Source organism: Amia ocellicauda, chromosome 14, assembly GCF_036373705.1.
Source record: "Amia ocellicauda isolate fAmiCal2 chromosome 14, fAmiCal2.hap1, whole genome shotgun sequence".
Classification (NCBI taxonomy): Eukaryota; Metazoa; Chordata; class Actinopteri; order Amiiformes; family Amiidae; genus Amia; species Amia ocellicauda.
This window is the reverse complement of record NC_089863.1, coordinates 973380-979379: the sequence shown is the minus strand read 5'-3', so window position 1 is coordinate 979379 and position 6000 is coordinate 973380. Positions and strand designations below refer to the sequence as shown.

General features: G+C 40.8%; 1 long non-coding RNA gene across 1 annotated transcript; it reads left to right on the top strand.

Moving 5' to 3' along the window:
* The first annotated feature begins 209 nt into the window (after positions 1 to 209).
* On the top strand, positions 210 to 4022 carry LOC136768215 (uncharacterized). The gene is made up of 3 exons (XR_010821954.1): positions 210 to 279; positions 3289 to 3377; positions 3939 to 4022. It is a non-coding gene; the product is annotated as an uncharacterized LOC136768215 (long non-coding RNA).
* The last annotated feature ends 1978 nt before the right edge of the window (positions 4023 to 6000 follow it).

Genomic DNA, 6000 nt, shown 5'->3' with positions numbered 1-6000 from the left:
TCACTGCAATTTCTTATTCTGTTGCATTTTAGATGGTATGTACTTTAGCATAAAAAAAAATGACACTCTCAGTGGTCAGATATCTGTGAGCTGTTATTTCCTGTTCTGTGCTCTGCTTTTTAAAGATGGCAATTAGATTAAATGCTATATAAAGTTATGGTTTTTGTGGTGGGAAGAAGTCAGCAGTGTCACTGAACTCAGTCAGAGCGCAGAGCACAGCCTGTGTGTGAGGAGCTCTCTACACTGGACACTGAGCAACCCAAGGGACCCGGAGCCACTGTGAGTAATACAGCACTGACACCATACAGCAGCACAGAGCTGTGCATTGATCTCAGCACAGCCTCAGATCTGCAGTAATTAAAATACAAATCAGTACAATAGCAAGAGCAAGGATAGAGCAGGATATTTCCATCTCCCTCAGATTGCACTGCTTGTGCTTGTGGGCGTCTTCCTTCAGTTCATACAGTGAGGTCCATAGATATTTGGACAGTGACACATTTGTCATCCTTTTTGCTCTGTATGCCACCATATTGGATTTGAAAGCAAACAATGAGAGTACACTTTCATCTTTAATTTGAGAGCAGTTACATCCAAATTGGGTGAACGGTGTAGGAATTACACCCATTTTTATATGTGGTTCCCCCAGTTTTAGGGGCTCAAATGTATTTGGAAAAAGTAACATAATCATGAATTAAATTGTGAGTTTCAATACTTGGTTGCACATCCTTTGCAGTCAATGACTGCCTGAAGTCTGAACCCATAGACGTCACCAGATGCTGGGTTTCTTCCCTGGTGATGCTCTGCCAGGCCTGCACTGCAGTGTCTTTAGTTCCTGCTTGTTCTTGGGGTGTGTACATCCCCTGTATTTTAAATAAACAAGAAGGGGCCAATTGTGTTATATGAGCACAGACTTCTATTATATATTATGTTTTTAATAGGGGTATGTAGTTATTATCAACATGTTTCTACAAATAATGAGACGTGCTGTATATGTGTCCTGGGGTAGTGCTGCATATGAGACAGTTCTAGATATTAGTATTTAGATGAATTACACAGTTTTGCTGTAATACACATTTCTGAATGTCCTGCAGTCTTATTCTCTCTGTTACAGAATGGTCCACTAGAATGGTGTTGGGTGTTTTCTTCTGTGGGTTTTAAATTGTATTCTACTGTTAATATCAATCTTCCAGAGCATATTCATATTCACCAAGTGGGTTCGGTTCTTGCTCCATTGACAGTAACAGCTCATAGCATTGACAGAAGCAGCAGTAATACCTGGGCTAGTGGACACATTGAATACAGCCAATATTTATAATTAGAAAGTTGTGTTTTTCATTTTGGGCTACTGAGAGCGATGAAACACTGCCTGTAGTTCAACACGACAGTCGAGTCCTCAGCCTGTTTCTCTTGTCTGTCTTGGTATGTTACAGACTTATTCCAAAATGGATTAAATTAATTATTTTCCTCAAAATTCTACAAACAATACCCCATAATGACAACGTGAAAGAAGTTTGAAATCTTTGCAATTTTATTAAAAATAAAAACAAAAATAGCACATGTACATAAGTATTCACAGCCTTTGCCATGACACTCAAAATTGAGCTCAGGTGCATCCTGTTTCTACTGATCATCCTTGAGATGTTTCTACAACTTGATTGGAGTCCACCTGTGGTAAATGCAGTTGATTGGACATGATTTGGAAAGGCACACACCTGTCTATATAAGGTCCCACAGTTAACAGTGCATGTCAGAGCACAAACCAAGCTATGAAGTACAAGGAATTGTCTGTAGACCTCCGAGACAGGATTGTATCGAGGCACAGATCTGGGGAAGGGTACAGAAAAATGTCTGCAACATTGAAGGTCCCAATGAGCACAGTGGCCTCCATCATCCATAAATGGAAGAAATTTGGAACCACCAGGACTCTTCCTAGAGCTGAAGGAGGAAACCAGGCACCGCTGGCCACCTGGCCAATACCATCCCTACAGTGAAGCATGGTGGTGGCAGCATCATGCTGTGGGGATGTTTTTTAGCGGCAGGAACTGGGAGACTAGTCAGGATCGAGGGAAAGATGAATGTACATTGCTGCAGAGACATCATTGATGAAAACCTGCTCCAGAGCGCTCTGGACCTCAGACTGGGGTGAATGTTCATCTTCCAGTAGCACAACGACCCTAAGCACACAGCCAAGATAACAAAGGAGTGGCTACAGGACAACTCTGTGAATGTCCTTGAGTGGCCCACCCAGACCCCAGACTTGAACCCGAATGAACATCTCTGGAGAGATCTGACAATGGCTGTGCACCGACGCTCTACATCCAACCTGATGGGGCTTGAGAGGTCCTGCAAAGAAGAATGGGAGAAACTGCCCAAAAATAGGTGTGCCAAGCTTGTAGCATCATACTCAAAAAGACTTGAGGCTGTAATTGGTGCCAAAAGTGCTTCAACAAAGTATTGAGCAAAGGCTGTGAATACTTATGCTTTTTGTTTTTTATTTTTAATACATTTGCAAAGATTTCAAACAAACTTCTTTCACGTTGTCAATATGGGAATAATGAATTTAATCCATTTTGGAATAAGGCTGCAACATAACAAAATGTGGAAAAAGTGAAGCGCTGTGAATACTTTCCAGATGCACTGTATATAACATTTTACGTTTCTTCTTTATTAATGAAAAGTCAACTCTCCGTAAATGTGTTGTAAAGAAAACCCCAAAACCACCATGTAACTTCAAGCTGTGGCATCAGAGGGGCGGCAGCGCTGGTGGTATCAAGAGGGTGTATTTGCTACAAAAGTAGACACGGACGTGTTTGTGTGGAGTTATGTGTGTTTCCTCACATTTGAATGATGTCATCACAGACACATTCATTTTCATATGGTAAAGTCTGATAGGTTTGATTGCAGGTTGGAATTATAATCTATATGTTTCACTAATTATTGAATGTAATGTTGATTAGTCATAAATGCAATAGTAGTTCAAGAAGCGATAAATCGTATATAGAACAGTTTTGTTTTTATTTTTGTTATTCAGGATTTACTAGTGGGTTTAAACATATAGATTTGATAACTTGACAAAAGCTCAACAAAATTTACTAAATTACGTGTATGCGTTTAACAGCCTTTCACTAAATTATATACTGTAGTTGAAAAGGGTGAGGGATCATTTTATTTACTGAAATACATAGACTTGGGATAAAAATATGATTTGTAATAAACACAGTTGGGGATGGGGAAGGATTTCAGGAGCGTTTGCACTGTGTCTACAGCTCTTGTGTCCTGTGTCTGCAGTGCGAGAGAGAAGGACAGGACTGACGCTGCAGCGATGGGTGTGGAAGAGACACTGCGCTCACTGGGGGCCACTCTGCTCCTCCTGCCTGGTACCACTGCCTTCTGTCTCACTGTGTCGCACAGCGCACTAGAGAGCACACCGTCTGTTTGAACTGTTTCTCGCATCTCATCACATCACAGATATCTTCTGTGTTAAATGTGTCTGTATATATCACAACCGATCAACAGTGCAAACTAAAGTAATATAGTGACAACATTGTGAAGACTGAATGGATAAATATTAAGAGTGTAAATTGCAAGTGGTGGACAATGCCGTGATTAACATCAAAATGTTCAAGACAAATAATTTCCGCAGAGAAAAACTATTTTATTGAAACACCCAGTCGCTGACTTAGACAAACAACTATCATAGCATCTCAACTAAATAAGCAAATCTATCCTGTACTGGGAGGCAGGAGGAGACCCTGAGAGCCCCGGCAGTGCTGGATCAACCCCACACACTGTCACAATATATATCAAATCATTGAGTTTGTCTCCTAACAATGCACGGTGTGTCTGGGGTTTGTCTGTGTCCTGTGAGGCTGTCATGACTCTGAGCTCTGCTGGACTCTTCACTGTCAACACTGACCACTGAGCTGCTGTTTCTGCAGGTGTCCTCGGTGGGAGCTGGGCTGTGTGGTATCAACCTGACAAGATCTGTGCTGTGAGAGGCTCCTCTGTGGTCCTTCCCTGTTCATATGATTATCCTGATACCATCCTTGCACCCAGTTTCCAATCCACTTTTCCTTTTGAGGCTCGCAGCTTATTTGATACCTATACCTATATATTTACATATACAATTACAGTGCAGACAGTGATGTGGTGTCACAAGGATAGGGATACCTCATATGTTTATCACAGTGGAGGGGGTTCAATCAGCACTGAATACCGACACAGAGCAGAGTACCTGGGGAATAAACAGAAGAACTGCACTTTGAAGATAAAGGACATAAGAACAGCTGACAGAGGGACATATAGATTCAGATTTGAAACCGATGATCCTGGAGGTAAATGGACTGGTGTGCCTGGAGTGACTCTCTCTGTCTCTGGTAAGATCTGGGATTGTTTTAATTAATCAAGAGTCTGGTGTCTGAAGTGTAGATTCAGCAAGAAGCCACGGCCAGTGTGAGCTCAATCCTGTGTAGCGTAAGGTACTCTTATAAATTTCAATTAAAGAAATCAATTTATAGTATCACCTTTTCAAGAATCCTGGAATCTTGTAGAACTCAATTTCTGTAATAATTAGACGCAGAAACCAATTCCAAAGATATAAATTGTCAAATTTATTCAAAAACATAACATGACTAAATGTAGCACTACACTAATTATACAAAAGTGAAAAACTAATTAAAATTCAACTCTAGATCAACAAATCAAAGACAAATCACTTCCGTGACCAAATCAAAGACCATGGGATCGCATATGATAACACAAATCGTTAAACAAAAAAGGTTATAAACACATTGACTACAATACCGGTTAGTAAGACGAAGGTGAGTCTCTCATTAGTATTGTTAGTCAGACATTAAATAACTACGCAGGTTAGTCTTTATGTCAGGTAACTTCTCGTTATATATATATCAGTCTCATTTACGTTTAGGTGCCGAGAAAGATCCTATCATTACTTGTTACCACAATTTCCCTTAACTGAGTATTATTCAATGATTAAGGATAGGCAGGGCCACCAATAATCTAATGTCTATTCACTTGTGTCAATTTCAGACTAAACAGTTAAACAGGAATGAGAAGATATTTCTCGGCGTTGACAGATTTTATTTCTAAAATTATCAACAAAACAGTTTAATGCAACACACATTTATATTTAAGAAAACTAAATGATATTACACATTCTAGAGTTATGAATCACAGATTAACATTTCTAATTGATTTCTCAAATGTCATGAATCATGAACTCCAAACTGTTAAACTTATGTGAACTTCGTCGCAGAGAGGCCTCTCTGGCTTCGGGCTCAGATAACAGCACATGGCACGAGGTCCGTGTGGTTTGGAACAAAGGCAGTCCGGTTCGGCTTTGTCCAAGAACTTCCACTCAGTCGATGCACCTGGAAGTTGGGGTTTCGCGAAAGTAGAGTCGTTTCCAAACAGATTTTCCACTGGTTTGAAGGCTCCAAGGTTGTGCACAAAATCTTCTTGGCAAGCAGGGTCTCTCACCGTACTTATTTGAAGACAAAGACTTTGAGGAAAGCAGGGCCCTGTTCGTTCCAAGGGTCAAGTTTCTTAAGACTCAATAGCTATTTAAATGACTGACACTTTCGTATTCAGTCGACTTAGTCAATTGTCCAGCTGTAAAACTCCACTGATCAGGTGGGCACAGGCGGGCAGCGCAGTCTGTAAAGTTCTTTATTTAATAAAGTCCTTTAAAAGAATTCTTCGTACGGCTCAATCTCCTTCTCCCAGTTTAACTCTTCTGTTGCCGGCAAAGACTTGGTTGGTTTCTGGTTCTGGTTCGGGCAACAGAGCTACAGGTTGAGCTGTGGCACCGAGTTACTGGTTCAGGTGAGAGAGAGAGAGAGAGAGAAAGACCGTGCAGTTCCTTATAGTCTGTCAGGTCAATAGGTGATTGGTTCTTGAGTTTTTGAGATTGGATTTCGGTTTCAGCCCCCAGTGTCCTATTGGAGGGGGGCTTGATTTATGACTGATGTCAATCCATGC